Source organism: Ambystoma mexicanum, chromosome 5q (assembly GCF_040938575.1).
Source record: "Ambystoma mexicanum isolate Mex_15411 chromosome 5q, UKY_AmexF1_1, whole genome shotgun sequence".
Lineage (NCBI taxonomy): Eukaryota > Metazoa > Chordata > Amphibia > Caudata > Ambystomatidae > Ambystoma > Ambystoma mexicanum.
Genome location: NC_090933.1, coordinates 630,993,153 through 631,012,765, shown reverse-complemented (window position 1 = coordinate 631,012,765; position 19,613 = coordinate 630,993,153). Strand labels below are relative to the sequence as shown.

The window sequence follows — 19,613 nt, the reverse complement described above, 5'->3', positions numbered from 1 at the left end:
GTTGTTGTCAATCTGGCACCCCTTGGACCAAGACACAAAAACGGAGTCTAAAGAGGGAAGAAGGTGTACTTTTGAGAGAAGTTAAATGCAGAGATCACGAAGGTCTCATAGTCCGGTCACATTTTCTTTAAAAAAAATGGGGTCTAGAGAAACGGATTGAAACTCACATGGCCTCGGACAGCAATAGCAGCCAGGAGCTCGACCTTCACAGTGAGGAGCATCTGGGGCCAAGAATGCATAGATCTGCAGGAATCCCCCATAAGAAACAAGTGTAGAAGGTCAAGTTCCAAGACCAAGTGAGAAAAGGTTTTGATCAAAATGAGTTGCCCAACCTCTCAAAAACTGCATGAATGTAGTAGTTGGCAAGTACAATCCCACCTCGGGGGTTTTCAAACACAGATTCAAGTATCTGAAGAGACCTGAAATGTCGTTATATTAAGGCAATTCCTGACAAAGAACCAAAGGAAGGCAGGACTCAAAAGTTTATCATTTATAAAGCACATGGTAAACAATAATATGTGTTGCGATTGTGTCTGCCATTACCCTTATTACCTACAGTGCCCCCGAAAGACCGGTTTACACAACACAGAATATTGTTTACCACGTGCTTTGTAAATGCTTGACACTTCTGTGCAATTTATCATATGTCATATTTCTTCTGTTTTATCATTATATCACATTATGTTATGCCGTTTTAATTTCATATCCTGTTTGTCTAAGCTTTGGCTTCACGACTTGCTGTTTGTCAGGTCTTCAATTTGTGCATATGTTAATTTTAAAGGTTTTTATACCGCGCACAGGTGCCACTTGGGTGGTCCCTCAGCACTCTGGTGGATTTGTGAAAAGGAGGGGGTTGGGTTAGTGCGAGGGGCGGGAGAAAAGAGCACGAGAGCTGTGATGTGCTGTTGGCAGCTTCAGTTCGGATGTACCGGTCGCTGAGCTTGGGTGCGAGATTCGGACATCATGTGGTGTTGTGCAAGTTTGTGGGTGCTATGTCTTGTTACAGTTGCAGGGGGTTGATTGTTACTATTCACAATTCTGTCTAGATGTGACGCAAGCCAATATGCACAATTTTGTCTAGATGTGACACAATCCATTATTCACAATTTTGTCTAGATGTGACACAGTGTAATATTCACAATTCTGTCTAAATGTGACAAGCGAATGTTCACAATGTTACCCCATTCATAGCTGGCCAGAATGTAAACTGTGGCTGACTATCCCAATTGGCTTGATGCTACGTATGGTAACCTTACACATTGAGGATAATTTCAGAAAGGCTACCTTATACAAGTGGGGTCACTGCAGACTATAGTTGATAAGCAACAAGTAGGCTGACTGCCTGGGACTACCTTTGTCAATGACCACCATGGAGAACTCTTATTTAACTTAATTACCTTTGTTGTCATATGCTCTTGACTTGGCAGTTTTTGATTTATAAGAGCACAAACAAAGGCAGGTTGGCACAATAATGGGTTCAATACTTAGCTGGTCCATCAATGGGCATACAACAACTAAGTGAAAAGCTCTACAAGCAATAACATCACATCAATAACATCTTCAGATTAGCTCTAACTTTGCTACCTCAGCTTTTTGGTAACCATGCATAGATGTTCACAGAAGTCCAGTTTAGATGAAGTATACGCCAGCCTCCCGCTACCTGCAGAAGACTCGCACCCCTTAGGGGAAGTAAGAGGTCCCGGAGCACTATTTCTTGTGAATGCGGGTGGAGCATTTGGTGGTGGTGGTGAGGCTGGTTTTTCTTTGTTGATGGTGAAGGTGATGAGGTGGTTGTCAGTCCAGACACAGGGTGTGTTGGAAATAAATGTGGTGTCGCAGTATAGCTCTGCTAACCAGTCAAGGGTTCTCCCTTTTTTGTGAGTTGGTTGAGAGATGTGATGAGTTAATCCTAGCTCTGAGATAGTGTTGGCGACCATGTTTGCTTTGTCATCTTTGGTGTCGTTATAGCCGAGTTTGAAATCGCCTAGAATAAGTATCTGTGAGTTGGGTTTGGTGTTGTTAGAAAGCAGGAGAGCAATATCATCGTTGAAGGAAGAGCTGGGGCCAGGCGGTCTATATATAAGATGGATGGTGATAGTGTGTGTTGGTTGTGGATAGTTTGATGGGGAGTAATTCTGCAGATGGGAGTGTTTGGTTGAGGATGTGTCTGATATTGAGGGATATCTTTGCTATGAAGGCGACGCCTCCGCCTTTAGTTGTTTGTGTGTCTAGGCGGTATATGGAATAACCGTTTGGGATGGCTAGTGCGAGGGTAGGTCCTGATGCTCGTGAAGCCAGGTCTCGGTGATAGCTAGGAAGTCAAGGTCATTGGAGGTGATGATGTCAACTATGTCGAGAGCATGTGCGGCTAGAGATCTTGCGTTAATGAGCGCACCTTTGATAGTTTGGGTGGTGGGCTGTGCCTTTCTGTTGAGTAGCAGTGGGGTGGATACCAGTGGGGTGGAGTCATTGGGAGAGGGAATGTGCGAGTTGTCAGGAGGTGCTAGGATGTGTGACAGGAGTAGCAGATTTAGGTTTGCGTTGTGCTTTGATGGGAGTATGTGTTTGGTGTGTCCTAGAACCTAGTCTTAGGTTTCTGGTCATGGTTGTGCAGGGTAGGAAGGTGGAGGGTCTGAGAGCATGTGGCTTAGATGGTGCGAGTGGATACAGTATTGTGTGTAGGTGTTGGGATGAGTCTTTATTGACCATGCTGCAATGATCTGGAAGGCAAGGTGGTAGGAACCAAGTTGGGGCTATGTTATCGGACAGTGTATGGTTTGGCATTGTGGTGCTTGTGATGACGCGTTGACCTTTGCTGGGGTGGTTGCAGGTGGGGACCGTGTTGTGGAATATGAAGTGAGATGTGTGGTGGATGGCTATGTTAAGGAGAGATGTGAGATACCAGAAGACATTAGGTGTCATTCTCGTGTCTGGCATGGTGTGGCAGTCTCCGTTGAATGAGAAGGTTGGAATCCAGATGCAGGAGGTAGAAGAGAGTGAACATTGAGATAGGCAGAAACGTGAGAAAAGACAGCCTGCTCAAGAAGTTTAGATAAGAATGGAAGAAAAGAAACTGGATGAAAGTTAGCAGGAATAGAGGGGTCAAGAGATGGTTTCTTCAAAAGAGGGAGAATTAGTGCATGCTTAAAGAGAAGGAAACCAGGAATTAGAAAGTGAAAATTAAGTGAGAAGTTGGACACATTTGGGGAATAAGAGTAGAAAGATCTTGCATCTCTCATAGCTGCTGTCACAGGGTCTAAATGTGACAGAGTCAGAAGCTTGAGACCATGCCTGTGTCAAAGCCATCTGTGTCTTTCTCATTTTCAACCTCACTAATGATACCACCAGTACACAGTCAGCCATTTACCCCAGTTGTCAATGAAACAACTACACAATCATGTGTGTTGATTGCAGGAAAAATAGAACAAATCTGATGTCGGCCCAGCAATCCTTGTGGTGCCCCGTCTCCAAAATAGATGACTGTATCCCAGGCAAATGCCAAGAAATCGGCCGTTTATAAATTAAACAGCCACCTTAACTTCACCCCCTGTTGTGCAGTATGACCAATGACAACATCACAGAACATCTTTGATGACATCACTGATAAAAATCACTGGTGACATTTACTCTCTACTCGGCCAGAGTAGAATTCCTGCACACGGACACAATTGTATTACATTAATGGATGGTTCTTCAATCGCAGATCCTGACCTTGGACAGCTGGTGCTGTCTCTGTGCTGGACTCTATGGTTCTCGCCATAACGTTACTGCACCCCGTTTCTACCCCTGCTGCGAGACTCAAGTATGACCTATATTGCCATTTAACTCCTCTTCTTCCTTTAATCTTGCCCTAGGTGGTGGGATACGACTCCGGGCGGCAGTGGGTCTCCTCTAGCTCTCACTCCTTCATACTTGTAGTATCACCTTTTACCAATCTACTGGAAATTAAAGCTTCACAAGTAGTGATATGATATATGTGTAGCTTTTGACTACTTTTCACAATGTACTCATTGTTATGAACTATTCTAAAATACTAAAATCACATATGTAGAAATGTAAGAGTGATCGAAATATGTACCTAGAGTGATCTTATGTCTGAGGCCATCAGTTAAAAAATCATTGTTGTCGTAATTATGTTATTATGTTATTAGTGATGGCTACATTGATGCTATCATTGAAGTCATACATGATGGTATTAGTGATGCAACCACAATATGACCACAATTACATCACTAATGACATCTAGGACATCAATGATGAATCACCAATTACAACACAACCGGCCATGGGCAGTGATAACGACATTTGGCCATGCCCACTGTATATTTTAACACAAAGGGTGCCGGTATAATCTATGAAGTCATCATTGTGGTCATAGGCTGCGGGAAGGGGGTGCAAAATTAAGGTGGCTTAAGCTGAATTTCAGAGGTTTTCTTGCATTAAGTTCTCACCTTAACTTCCCTGCAACTAAAGCTTTTTCCTTGAAAATAAAACACACACACACACACACATATATATATATATATATATACATATACACACACACATACACACATATGGGATACATTACTCACCGTAATCGTATTTCTGATGCTTGTATCTGCTTAGATTCACATGCTGTGCATAGGCCGACATCTAGTGGAAGCTGCGGAGTATTACAGTTGTTTTTCGAAACTCGAAAATGGGCGTCGGCACAGGGCGTGCCAGTAATACTATCCCTAGTGTGACGTCCACTGTACCCAAGATCCCTCACGCGTCTAGGATCCTCAGATTGTATTTTTTCTGACATGAGGTAGCATGAGGAGTAGCGCGAGTACAGATAATCCAAGCAGATAGACAGAAAGGTAAGACTACAAGCAATCATGCGCCTTCTCTCGGAGGGGAGGAAGGGTGGGTCGCATGTGAATCTAAGCAGATACAAGCATCAGAAATACGATTACGGTGAGTAATGTATCCCTTCTGAGGCTTGTGGAATCTGCTTAGATCACATGCTGTGCATAGATTAGCGAGCAGTACCAGAAAAAGGAGGTGGGATGTGAGAAGGGTCATGAGCAAATAAGTGTCTTAGAACCGCTTGTCCCACTTGTTTATCTGCCTTGGAATGGGTGTCAATGCAGTAATGCTGAGTAAAAGTGTGAATAGAGCTCCAAGCAGCTGCTTTGCAAATGGTGTCAAGGGGTACATTTGCAATGAAAGCCAGAGTGGCCCCAATGCCTCTAGTAGAGTGGGCCCTTGGCGTAAAAGGCAGAGTCTTTTCAGAGAGTGAGTAACACAGCTGGATACAGTTAATAATCCACTTCGAGATGGCACCTTTAGAGACGCGATCCCCCTCTCTGCCTGTAGCTACGGAGACAAACAGTTGATCTGTTTTCCTTAGCGGTCTTGTTTTATTTACATAGTAGAGGACCGCCCTACGCACATCTAGGGTGTGTAGTTTCACCTCAGCCGAGCTTTGCGGGTTCTGGAAGAAAGCCGGAAGCTCGATGGACTGGTTTACATGGAATTTTGATATAAATTTAGGTGAGAACCTAGGGTGTGTGCGTAAAACCAGTTTGTCTTTATGGATAGTAAAGAAGGGATCCTGCACTGACAGAGCCTGAATTTCACTGACCCTTCTTATAGAAGTAATAGCTACTAAGAAGGCCGTTTTATAAGTCAGGTGTTTGAGACTGCTTTTATGCATGGGTTTGAAAGGGGGGCCCATGAGCTTGGCTAGCACCACATTAAGGTCCCACCCTGGTGGTGGGTTTGAAATAGGAGGGTGAAGTCTCTTTACTCCTTCCATGAAGGCTTTAACTACTGGTACTTTCCACCACAAAACCTTGCTATGGGAAGTGGTGTAAGCCGAGAGGGCTGCCAGGTGTACTTTCAGTGAGTTAAAAACCAATCCTGCATCTAGCAGGTGGAGCATGTATGTAACAATAGTGGAAGGAGTGCAATCAGCTGGGTTGATTTGTCTACTCTGGCACCAGATAACGAACCTCTTCCACTTGTCAAAGTAACAGTGCCTTGTGTTTGGTTTCCTAGATTCCTTTAGGATGTCCATACACCTCTGTGGCAAATTGAGGTGTCCAAACTATGACCTCAGGAGCCATGCTGCCAGGTTCATTGAGTTGGGTTGCTGGTGCACTGTTTGACCTTGGTGCTGGGACAGTAGGTTGTACCAGGCTGGAAGTTTGATGGGCTCGCACACCGCCATCCTGCGTAGGTGTGGGAACCACGTTTGTCTTGCCCACATGGGAGCAACTAGGACGAGCGTCATCGATTCCCTGTTCATCTTGTTCACCACTTTCCTGATGAGAGGAGTTGGTGGAAAAGCGTACGCAAACATCCCTGACCAGTTCATCCACAGGGCGTTCCCCTGGGAGTCTGGTTGGGGGAACCTGGATGCAAATCCTGGGCATTGTCTGTTTTCGCTTGGGGCGAATAAGTCTGTAGTGGGGAAACCCCACTGAGAGAAGAGATCTTCTACGACCTCTCTGTGAAGAACCCATTCGTGTTCCTCTGGGAGGGAGTCTCTGCTCAGAGCATCCGCTAGGGAATTGAGCTCCCCTGGAACATGTTGTGATGACAGGAAGATGTTCCGTCTGAGTGCCCATATCCAGATTTTCTGGGCAAGCTTGGACAGATTTGGCGAGCGAGTCCCTCCTTGCTTGTTCAGGTAGAACATGGCTGTAGTGCTGTCCGTCCGGATTTGCACTGACAGGTTTAGTAGATGGGGCTCAAACACCTGAAGCGCTCTGAATACTGCCAGAAGCTCTAGCAGGTTGATGTGGTTCTTGGCCACTGAGTGGGACCAGAGACCCTGAGCTGTGTGGTGGAGATTGTGAGCTCCCCACCCCGTCAGACATGCATCTGTAGTGACTACTGCCTGTACTTCGGGATCGTAAAAGGGTTTCCCCTGTGCGAGATTCTCTCTTGTCCACCAGTGAAGGCTTTGTACCAGTGTTGGCGAAATGACCACTAGATCGTCCCACTAACCACTTGCCTGAGACCACTGTTTCGCCAACCATTCCTGCATGGGATGCAGGCGCGCGTGGGGGACCAGGTAAATGCATGACACCATCATGCCCAGTAAACGCATTGCTTTGCGTACCGTTATTTGTTGACCGGACTGATAATGCGGAATTTGCAGTAGTATATTCCGAATTCTTTCTTCTGAAGGAAAGGTCAACCCCTCCTGGGTATCCAGGATTGCTCTTAGGAATTGTTTTGAGGTGCTTGGCACCAGGCTTGCCTTCTTCTCGTTGATTGAGAAGCCTAACTCGTGTAGGAGGTCGATAGTCCTTTGAATGTTTGTCCTGCAAATTCCTGGGGTTTCCCCCATTATGAGCCAGTCGTCCAGATAAGGGTACACTGGGATTGCCTCCCTGCGTAGGTGTGCAGCCGCCACCACCAGTACCTTGGTGAATACCCTTGGTGCTGAAGCTATCCCGAAGGGTAGTACCTTGAATTGGTAGTGGCGACTGTCCACCTTGAAGCGCAAGTACTTTCTGTGCGCTGGGAACATGGAAATATGAAAATAAGCATCTTTCATATCCAAGGTTGCCATGTAATCCCCCTTTTTTAGGAGGGGGATTACCTCTTGTAGCGTGGTCATACGAAATTTTTGGGGCTTGACATACTTGTTGGCAGGCCGTAAGTCCAATACTGGGCGCATTGTCAAGTCTTTCTTTGGCACAAGGAAGTAAGTTGAATAAATACCCTTGTTTACCTGGTGTCCCGGGACGAGTTCTATCGCGTCCTTTTGTAGAAGAATGGCGATCTCCTCGAGGAGAATCTTCTGATGTTCTAAGGCGTGTACTCTTTGTCGTGGAGGATGGTTCCGGGGACGCTGCAGTAGCTCTATACAATATCCTGTGGATACTGTTGACAGCACCCATCTGTCTGATGTGATCCCTTCCCAAGCCTGGGTGAAGTTTGAAATGCGTCCCCCTACTGGGGTTGCGTGAGAAGGGACCCTGAACTGAGCGTCACTGCTTTGGTGGAGGCGTGCCGCCTCCTTTGCTGGGGTTGCCTCTGCCTTTACCACGACCTCTCCTATTACCTCTGCCGTAACCCTGGGTAGACTGTTGGTTGTTGTTCCACTGTGTACCCTGCCCCTGGGAATAGTTAGATCCTCTCTGGGAATTTTGGCCGCATGGGCGACGAAAATTACTATTCCCTCTCTGGTTAGGGGGTTTATTGGTTAACTGGCCAAGGGACTCGAGTGTCTCGTATTCGTCCTTGGCATTTTTCAGTGAGTCTTCGACCGCCTTACCAAACAGATCGGCTTCCACCGGTTTGTCCAACAATGATGCCTGTGTTTCTGCCTTAAAACCAGACTGCCGTAACCACGCATGTCTCTTGATAACAGTACCTTCTGCTATCAATCTGCCTGCGTTGTCCGCGGCGTCGAAGGTTGCTTTCAAAATGCAACCAGACACGGCTCTACCCTCTGTGGAAATCCGAGCTAATTGGCCCTTTAACGGTTCAGGAGCAGAGGCTATGAGAGCCGCGACTTCTTCCCACTGATGGCAGTTGTAGCTGGCCAACAGAGTGGTGGAGTTAGCAATCCTTGCTTGATAGGCGGACGTTGAGGCTACCTTCCTGCCGTAACCATATAGTTTTTTGCTCTCCTTGTCGGGAGAAGCTTCTGACGAAGACAAGGGTGTCCCAGCCCTCTTACGAGTGTTGGTGACAACTAGGGAGTCTGGCTTCAGATGTCCTCTTATATAGAGAGGGTCAGACTGTGCTGCCCTGAAAAGTTTTTCAACCCTGGGATTGACTGCTCTGGTGAGGTTTGGGTTCACCAGGGACGGATCTATTCTCCGCTGAATGGATTTAAGGATAGGGATGGTCTGGGCAACAGGCCTCCTTTCTCCCACTTCCGCGAAGTCCCTTTCCTCCTGGACACTGTGGGTGTCAATGTGGAAATGTTCTGCTGCGCGAGCGAGAACCTCATTTAGGAGGGGTTGGTTATCGACCGGGGAGTCGGTAACCGGGGCTTCGTTCTCTACCGGGGAATCTACTCTGTATGTTTCCGGGTCATCCTCTTCTTCTTCCTGGTCCTCATCCCCATAGTAGCCCGTCCCGGTTTGCTCTTGTATCATACCAAGTTCTTGGTCTTCACAAAAGGAAGCCTCTCCTTGATACTGCGAGTATGGAGTTGCGTAGGGTTGCACCTCGAAGGTTTCAGACCTCATCGGGGTCTCAAACCGGGCCTTCTTACTCGGGGGGGATAGGATCAGTAGAGCCTGAGGCCCCTTGTGGATCATACGAGAGGAAATGTTCTGGATTTTTATCATAAAAATCAGCTAAAGAAGACATTCTTGACAAGACCCTATCTATGTCTTCACTGGACCATTTTTTGGAACTGGGAATGACTCTCTCAGCAAGTCTATGGGATCTATCTTGAGTAGCTTTGCTGGTTGTGGACCTATCAGCAGACCTGGGTTTGTCTGTCTGTTTAGGGGGGGTGGAGTGTTTCCCAGGTGTGGAAGAATGTACAGGTAGTTTCTTCTGCTGTTTTCCCCCCTTCCCGTGCGTAGAAAAATGTTTTCCCTGTCCCTTAGTGGCTCTGGAGTTTTTCGACGCCTGGCGTCGAGGATCGGGAGAGGTGTCCCTGTCCTTCGAGTGTGGGGCCTCGCTGGCTTTAATTGCGGGCTCCGACTACTGGAGCGCGGGCTGGGGGTGGAAGTCGTCTTCGTCTTCCGACGATCGAACTTCTGTTAGCCTAGGGAGCGAGGCACTCTTGGCAAGAGTGGATGATTGCCTGGAGTCATGTGGCGATCTTGATCGAGAGCGCCCAGAGGACACCGAATCGGACCGTTCGGTCTGTGCCTCTTTCCGAGAACTCGACGTCGTCGAGTCTCGGTTGGACTTAGTGTGTTTAGTGTGTGTAGTATGTGAAGCGCTTGTGTCGCCGGGGGTCTTCCCCATAGCCGCCCTGCCGGACGACCTTCCGAGGTCGGGGACCTGCGCTCGGCTGTCTTTCGACGCCGTAATGCCCTCGCCGTCCGAAAGTACGGCATCGCTGCCATCGCTGAAGGCGCCCTCCGCTGCCATGGCCGCCTGCCTGGCGTGGTGGGCCCAACGCTTCGTCGAACGGTCCTTAAGTGTCTTAGGTTTAAACCTACTACACGCTCTGCAGTTCGCTTCGGGGTGGTCCCTCGGCAAGCAGAGATTGCACGTGGCGTGCCTGTCGACCCAAGGGTATTTGCGATTGCACTTTGGGCAGAATTGAAAAGGGGTACCCTCCATACGCACCTTGAGGCAGCGGGCTGTTAAGTGTAGGAAATGTATAAGGTGTACCTATATACCAAGAGTGTAGAGTATGTACCACCCCCCACTCTCCCTACTTGCAGGGCCGAGGCCAGCGGCCTACCAGGCCCGGGCCGAGGCCAGCGGCCTTCCGAGGCCCAAATCCGTCGTGCAGCAGCCGACGGTCGATTTCTTCTCCAGCCGGCATCGAGTGTCGACGTTGGGGTGGGGAAGGATGTCAATAGATTATTATTTTATATTTTAGCAAAAGTATGGCTAAGGCCAGGGGACTCCGCAAAATGCTTCTGACCAGTATGGCGGAAAAAAACAATCTGAGGATCCTAGACGCGTGAGGGATCTTGGGTACAGTGGACGTCACACTAGGGATAGTATTACTGGCCTGCCCTGTGTCGACGCCCATTTTCGAGTTTCGAAAAACAACTGTAATACTCCGCAGCTTCCACTAGATGTCGGCCTATGCACAGCATGCGATCTAAGCAGATTCCACAAGCCTCAGAAATATATATACACACACACTTTTGAATCATTAGTGTAACATAGTTGATACAAAAAGAAACATGAAATCCACCATAACAAGTCAACGTAAATACAATACATTCAGAAATCCTCAAAATCAGTGCTATCATAAATGCCAAGTTATTGCCTTTTAAACAGCGCCGCACTCAGAAAGAAGTAGGATGTACTTATTGTCTTGCTACTGTGAACAAACATACTAAAGTGCAGCATATACAAGTCCACAAGCTTATTGCAAGACATGAACAGGTGCCTACATGTTTCTATAAATCCAGACTGGAGACATAAGAAGCAAATACGTTTTTCCCCTAGGTCTGCAAATTCGGGGACCAAGGACAGTGAGGCAGGGCAATATCTTAAGGCAAAGCAGCATTAATTTACACCTATGCACGCAAGAGGGGACCATCATCAAGTAACTTTTTGACTTACTGAATTTGCATGCGATAGTTATGAATTCTTGAACATTTCAAATTTTTCAACAGCTAAAACATTTAGCATGAAATCCCACAGCTTCACTCTATTGATCCGTCCCTTCCTCAAAATAACATAGCGTAATCCCCTAGAGGCCTCAGATCAAATTACAATTTGTTTCTTACGAAGGATCGTGATGCATCTATTCATTGGGCATATATCAATTTCTGAAATGTTCACTAGGAACTGATTTAGAGGCATACATCTAAAACAATGAGTTCCATTAAAATGAGGAGTCTTTTTAACTTGGACAAGACGCTGAATTAAGTAAAGCCAAGTTTGAGTCTTATCAACTGTACACTGATGGAATTACGGTATCTACGCAAAAATAAACCCTCCAGATGGTCAAGCCACTCCAAGCTAGCTAGAGAGGAACACTATGCCATACAGTAATGATATTAGGCTTGGTTTATAAATGCAAATGAAGCCACCATAGCTGTAGCCACCATAGCAATGAATAATGCATACACTGCATACACCTGTATAACAAACAATACTTATCCACTTCGTCTGTAGCTTGTATCCGCTTAAAATCATATGCTTTGCTTTTTTCCGAACTTGTCCAGCTGTGTTTTGTACCGTTCCATCACTTCCTTGTGGTAAGGTTGGACAGGCACATGTGATTGTAAGCAGATACAAGCCACAGAAGACAACTAGTGGGTACGAAATATTTGCCTGTGGAGGCTTGTGAATCAACTTAGATTCACATACTTTACATAGAGTAGTCAGCAGTACCCAATAAAGGTGGTTGGAAAGCTTAAGGAACAGTCTAAATCAAATGCTTTAGAATGGTCTGTCCGAACAGGGATATGCTCTTGCCTGTGTCCACACAACATGGCGTAAACGTGTCTACTCAACACCATGTTACAACTTGCATCTAACAGTACGTTTGCAATGCAAGCCAACATTGCACCAGTGCTGCATGTAGAGTGTGCTTGAGGGGTGAATGAGGGATGTTTGCTTGCAAGGGTATAGTAGAGCTGTATATAATTAACAATACATATTGCATGGTGGCTTCGATAACTGAATCACCTTTTCCTGCTGCCAAAAAATAAAAAGAAAAAAGAAAATAAGGAATTGGTTTGCTTTCTGCCATTCCACGGTTCTACTAGGGTAGAACAAAGCTTCTCTACGAACATCCGGTCTGAATACCCCTTCTTCTCCATTCTGTGGTTTGGGATTAAAGACTGGTAATTCAATTGACTGGTTGACATGTAATTTTGAAATGTATGTTTTTGAAAAAAGGTATATGTGTTCATACAAACATTTAATGCTATGTATGGTGACAAAGGGCTCCGAGTCTGATGGAGCTTGAAGTTAATTTATCTTCCGGATAGATGCAACTACAATAAGGAAAACACCTTGTAATTAAGCTTTCTTAGAGAGGCTTCATGCAATGGCTCAAAATGGAGGCCCTATTAATCTTTGAAGCACTGTATTTAGATCTCAGGCAGGGCATGTGGGGTGCGACTGGTGGGTAAATGCGTTTTACACCTTCTATAAATACCTCGACTACAGGCACTCTGCAACATGACACTTTGCAAGGTGGTATATGCTGCCAAGTGGACCTAGCGAGAGCTATAAACTAAGCCCCAGACAAAAATATATAGCAGGTAGGTTATCTGCTGATCAGTCAAATCGGTTAATCAGTTTCTTTGTACACCCAAGGACTAATCACTTCCACTTGTAAAAGTAGCAGAGTCTAGTATTAGGCTTCATTCCCTCTCGAAAGATGTCCATGCACAGGGGGCAAGTATAAATGACCAAACACGGACTTCAGGAGCCAAGCAGTGAAGTAAGTAGTGCACGAGCATGGATGTGTGAGTCAGTAGGTCTCAAGCTGGGAAGGGTTGGGGGAGGAAGATTATTTGATGCACACAGCAACATGCTCAGGAGGTGGGAGTACTGTGGTGGCTCACCCCCATTGGCACAATAAGAATCCGCGTTAGGTGTTCCTGATGAAATTGGTGTACTCCGTTGCTAAGTAATGGAACTTGGTGGAAAAAGGTATGCAAATATTCATGACCATTTCATTCATGGTATGTTCCATTAAGGATCCCTGTTGCAGGTAGCTTTACTTGAAGTTTGATCATTTTGCATTCTCTACATTGCAAAGAGATCCAATGCTGGCTGACCCCAGACCTAATAGTGTATGCTTGGTCCTGGGTTCGCATACAGGTTTTTATTTTGGATACATTCTTTTTTTTTTTTATTTACAGCAAGCTCAGATGGGCATTCCCATCCCTCAAACAAACAATTGAATAAAACGGAGTAGAGCAGTAGGTCGGTCAAAGAAGAAGTGAGGAGCAGATGGGTGCATCAAGCAACAATCGACAGGTCGGGTCATCATAAAGTGCATGAGTTCCATGATTGGGGTACACAGTTCCTGATAAGGAGCAAGGGAGTTCCCCGAGGGGTGGGCGGGGGAGGGGGCAAAGGGGGTCGGTGCTTATGCCCAAATAGTGCTCTGGGTGTCACCAGGTTATGCGGTGCCAGTCCGTTTACCCCAGACATTCAAGAATTTACCGGGGCAGCCCCTGGCCGAGTAAACGTTTTTCCAGAGACGCACATCTGTCCATCTACTCAGTGTGGGTCCATCAGGCGCACCCAAGTGGTGGCTATGAGTCTTTTAGTGAGGCCCAGTGCAACGGCAAGGAATGTTTTTTCCGCTCGTGTGTTCACCCTCCCCCCCCCTCAAACACCCAGCAGTGTGGCCTTAGGTTCCAGCTGTGCTGGCGTATCTAGGACCGCATTAATTTCATGAATGCATTCATACCAGAATCCGTGTATGACCTCGCATTCCCACAGCATGTGGTAAAAGGTGCCCGTCACCCTACGATATTTAGGACAGTCAGCGTCTTCCACCAGCCCCCATTTAGCCATCGCAGCCCGTGAGTGACAGAGCTGGTGAAGCATTTTGTATTACATAAGCCTTAGTTTGGCGTCTATGCCTATTTCACGAGGGAACATTAGTGCCTCCACCCACTCCTCCAACTCCAGGGGGCCTACCAACCTTTCCAATCTCTCACGCAAACGTATTAAGTCCTGGGACCCAAATGCAGTGATCACTTGGTACAGTGTGGATGTGGGTTTCGCCAGAATTCTTGCGTGTAGGACGTTGACCTCCAGGGGAGAGCTTTTTGGGATGTCAGGGAATTTGGCATGTAGGGCGTGTGCAAGTTGCACATATCTGCAAGTGTCACCCGCGGGAGGCAGAACTCCTCTCGTAGGGCCTCAAACGGCTTCAGATGTCAATCCTGTAAAACCTCCGTTAAGGTCAGCATCCCCCAGTCCTCCCAGGTGGGAAAGCAGCCCATTGTCATGACCTCCAGAATATACCCATTGTCCCACATGGGTTGGCCCATTGTCGCCCGCCTCCCCCATCCAATGTGTTGGAGGTCCTCGTTCCGCACCAACCACATTTGTCGTATCATCGCTGGAAGGTCAGCCACAGCAGTGTCTGTTCCATATAGAACCCGGAGGGGCTTTCTCAGGCTCATGCGTCTGATCTCATTCCAGACATGTGGAAGAGCAGAATCTGCATGGAGCCAATCATTCAAGATGCCCATCTGTGAAGCCCAGTAGTAATCCCAAAGAAAGCGTATGCCCAGCCCCCCTCCCAATCGGACCGCTGCAGCGTGGTCAAGGCGATACAGGATTGTTCCCCCCCCCCCTCCCAATAGGAGTTTCCGGAGAGTAGGGTCTATGGAGGAGAAGGTCTTGCAGGGGATGTGAACAGGAGTGTTCTGCAGGACAGAGAAATCTCGGGAGGGAAAGCATTTTGAAAAGAGCGGCCCTCCCCAGCATGCCCAGGGAGAGGGATTGCCAGTAGGCGATATCCGTTTCAAGCCGGCTCACCACTGGTTGAAGATTAAGCCGAAGAAAATCATCGGAATTGGGGGTTACCTGGATGCCGAGGTAGACGAAACTCTGGATGTAGAACGAGTAAGGACAGTGCAGCATAATCGCGTCAGCCCCCCCTTGGAGCGGGAAAAAAAGATAGTCTTCTGCCTGTTAGTTTTAAGCCCACAAAACTCCTGATATTTCAGAGAGGATTCCGGTGATCTCAGGGCACGAGACCCTAGGGTTGCTCATTTAAATGAGCAGGTCGTCCGGATTGTGAGGGGCTCTATGCCAAGTATAAAAAGAAGGGGGGGGGGGGGGAGAAGGAAGGGGCAACCCTGCCTGGTTCCCCTACCCAGTGGGAAGGGTCTAGAGGAGATCCTGTTCACCTGCAAAACCCCTTCAGGGGCAGTGTATAGTAGTTTGACCCATGCCATGAAGTTAGTCCCAAACCCCATGCGGCCCATAATATCCCATAGACTGAAACGAAAGCTTTTTCGAAGTTCACTGCGAGTAGATCCAGAGGCTCCTTGATGGTGGAAGCTTGGCTAACTGCGAAGTGGACCCTTCGCAGATTCATCCTAGTGGATTTAGCCGGCATGAACACACATTGCTCTAGGGGTGGACTAGGGAGTGGACGACCCCCAGCATTCTGTTGGCCAGGACTCAGGCTATGATTTTAGCCTCCCCCGTTAAGGAGTGAAATGGGTCTATATGAAGCGCAGAGGTCTGGGGGTTTCCCAAGTTTGCGAATTACAACAATTGCGGCCTGCCTGTGGTCATGTGGGAGCATTCCGTCAGTGCAGGAGCGTAGCAGCATGCAGTGGATATGACCCACCACTGAGTCCCCAACTCGCCGCCAAGTTTCCACTGGAAAGCCCTTCGGGCCTGGGGTTTTCCCTGCTTGGAACTGGGACAAAGATACGCGACCTACTCTTCCGTGACCTCTGCTTACATCTTTGCAGTCTGAGCCAAGGAGAGCCTGGGGAGCTCGATGGAGTCCAGGCAGTGCGGGGTTGCCCCTGCAGATGTGATTTCCCTGGAGGCGTAGAGGCTTTTATACAAGGTTGCAAAGGCGTTGGAGCAGGTTCCCTTCAACCCCTTGGATGGCCACGACATGCCCACGTGTATTTCCCTGCCGTTCCAGCCATGCCAAGGCCTTGCCGGCTTTGTCCCCAGTGGCATAAATTTGACTGCGCATGGTCAAGTGAGCAGTCCTAGCATTGTTTAACGCCAGGTTCTTAAAGATTTCTTGGGCCGTGATCATTGCCTCTTTGGACTCCGGTGTGCCGGAAGTTAGAAATTCTTTCTCAGTCCAAGCTGCAGCCTCCTCCTTTTCAGAGATTTCTAGGGTTTGACACAAACGGTGTGTTGTAACCAGAGAGAGGGCCTGCCCCCAGAGAACCACCTTATATCCCTCTCAGAGTGTTATGGGGCTGGCAACCGAGCCTTCGTCCCATACGTGTTCTTGAACCAGAATTCCACTAATGTTGTCTGCAATACAACTATGCTCTATTGGCTCATGAGGAGCCTGGATGAGTAGGTTCTTTCTGATGCACCAGAACCATATGATTTGTCCGAGAACAGATCGCGTTTGAATTTATGCCACCCTGTATATGGAAAACATGGCTGTGGTATTGTCTATGTTGATAAACATGCTCGTTTTACGGTAATGCTTGGACAGAGCAGTTGGTCATCATGACCGCCAAGCGCTTTGGCACATTTATCTGCAGAGTCAGCTGCTGCTCTGTCCATTTGCCCTGCATGGTGAAGTTTCGACAGTGCGCTCTCGCCCGGCCAACTGGTCAATGAGGCATCTGTTGTAATGGTTACCTACACTAGCAGATTTGTAAAAGGACTGCCTTTTAGTTGCCTCTCTCCACCACTGACTGCATTGGACACCTTTTGTGACGCCACCACTAGATTATCCTATATGCCTGACCCCTACAACTATTGGCTTGCAAGCCAGTGCTATATTAAGCGCATGTTCAGACGTGCATGGGAAATGAATAAAATGCATGGCACCATCAAGCCCAGCAGCTTCATTACATTTCAGACTTCTGCCAACCGGCTTTCTAACAAGGGAGCTGAGCTAACTATGCTTGCATATTCGAGAAGGATAAGCTTATTGCCTTATTATTTGTATGCAAGATAGAAACTAAAAAGATATTTACTTTGACATGGTATGAGGCTTCACTTCCGTTTGTGGATTGAAATGCAGAGTTGTTGAAGGAGATATCATGGTTTCCTGCATGTGTATGCGGCAAATTGCTGCGCTCTCACCAGTTATTAGCAAGTGGTCCAGATAAGGGTAAACTGGTATGTGCTGCCACCACCACAAACACCTTTGTGAAGACAAGGAATCCCAAAAGGAAACACCTTGAACTGAAAATGATGGTCTTGTACCTTGGAGCACAGATATTTTGGTTTTCTGGGAACATTGAAATATAAAAGATTGCATCTTTCATATCCAAAGTTGAAATGTGATCCCATTTTATAGAAACAAAATTACCCCTCTGAGAGTAGTCACTCTGAACTTTGTGGCTTTACTTATTGGTTTGCTAGCCTGATGTCTAGTAAAGGCCTTTTGCTTTTGTCATTTTTGCACACAAGAAAATACAGCGAGTTAACGCCTGTGTACTTGGTTTAATTGGCACAACCTCGAATGAGCCTTTTTGCAGCAGCGCTACAACCTCTTCTGGAGCAGTAAAATGTCTCACTGCACCTTCTTAGGTCTCAAGAATAGCTCCACGATTTACTTTTCATAATGTGCTCAAAAGCCACTTGCTAGTACTAATCTCTTCCTATCCATGGTTGAATGATGTTAATCACTCCCCTACAGGTGGAAGTATGGTAGACCTGAATTCATAGTTTTGCAGCAGAGGCGGACGCCTCTTTGGGTGTGGCCACTTCCCACACACTTACCCAATGTTGTTGTTGTGTAGCTAAACTGTTGCATTCCTGTGTTTTAGGACCACCTGTTGCTTGCTGGCTGGCTATAGTCACCTGAAGATTGACCTTATGAGTGGGGAAGAAAGCCATGCCGATTGGAGACTGCTTCCCATTGTTGGTACAGTCGCCTAGTTATTGGACAGTGTTTTTAGTGCATTGTGGGTTTTTTCTTTAGCCATTTTCAAGGGTTATCAATTGGTTTGTCTAACAGGTTTGCCTGTGTCCCCGACTTGAAGCCTATTCCATTAAGCCAAGCATGCCTCAAATGTTGTAGCCCCTGCAACCTGATGGCCGGTTGCCTCTGCTGCATCAAGGGCACTTTTAATAACTGAATTTGTTGTCCGCTTTCCTTCCTATAAAATATTTTGGAAGGCTGGCTTACGAAAGAATCTGGTCTCTCCTTAGCCTAGTCCTTCATTTCATCCCACTGTGCATGATTGTATTGCACCATTAATGCTGTAGCTTAGGCGATGTGTTACGAAGAAGCTGACAGTTTTTCTGCCTAGAGTATATTTTCTTAACCACCCTTTCTGGAGTATTAGTGAGTTGAGGGCAGATTGGGGCGCTATTTCTCTTATGCGTGAAAGTGACAAGGGAATCTGAGGCCAAGTGACCCCATATGCAGGAGAGAGTTTCTATTTCTTCTTGATTCTTGGGTTCACTGTCTTTGTGGCCACCGGATTAGTGAGGGGGCAATTCATATTTTAAATGATCCTGATAGTGATGCAATGGAATATTTTTTCGCTTTCATGAGGTCTTTGATAAAAAACTTACTGCACCCTGGAGGAAGTTGATTCTCCCAATTTTAGCTAGTAATGAAATACGTATGACAAGTTTTTTTTTTATTGCAATTTCTCCTGACATCACATTAGCAGTTGCCAATTTGGTTATGCATGATAAGTCAGATGTAAAACCTTGTAGCAGCATTAAGTGTAGAGCTCCGATTTCTCTATAGGTGTAAAAAGTGTCCGGTAGGTATTTCGAATCTTTTTCTGAAGATTTACTACTAAAGATGTGTATATGTACATTGTTTTTTTATTTAATTATTGCATTTCTTGCTTTAACAGAAATGTATGATTTCTGAACATGGAAAAGATTGAATTGCTTTTTGGCATGCCCATGTAGATGACGAATCTGCATAATCCCTCCAGCTTTTTCTCCAGTCCACCGAAGCCAGATAGATCAACTGCTGAGAACTGTGCGAAGGGACTTGCTGCAGGTAGAAACTGAAGACCTCAATGTTGAGCTAACCTGGAAGGTGGGCGAGCAGGTGTTGAAGAACATTAAGAAAGATATTATTGTTGCTGCTTTACTAAAGACGCTTTCTTTTTGCTTTGTTTTCAATCCCAACCTGAATTTGTGGAAGTAAAGCCTTCAAGCTAGAGCGCCCTGGCTTTGTGCTGATTTTTATGGGTGACTAAATCGGTCCATAAAATATTGGTGCATAAAGCCTAGGGGCATCATTCCGAGTCTGGCAGTAACCCACTGGACTCGGAACACTTTTCCGGGACAAGTCCCGACAGCCCAGGATGTCAGGCGCCAGGAAATAATGTTCCCCATTCCTGTGGAAT

The 19,613-nt window shown here is 46.7% G+C and overlaps 1 protein-coding gene across 1 annotated transcript in view; it reads right to left on the bottom strand.

Moving 5' to 3' along the window:
• The window catches only part of RAB2A (RAB2A, member RAS oncogene family), a 543,971-nt gene that overhangs the window by 430,539 nt on the left and 93,819 nt on the right, over window positions 1-19,613 (bottom strand). The gene's annotated exons all lie outside the window — the stretch shown is intronic.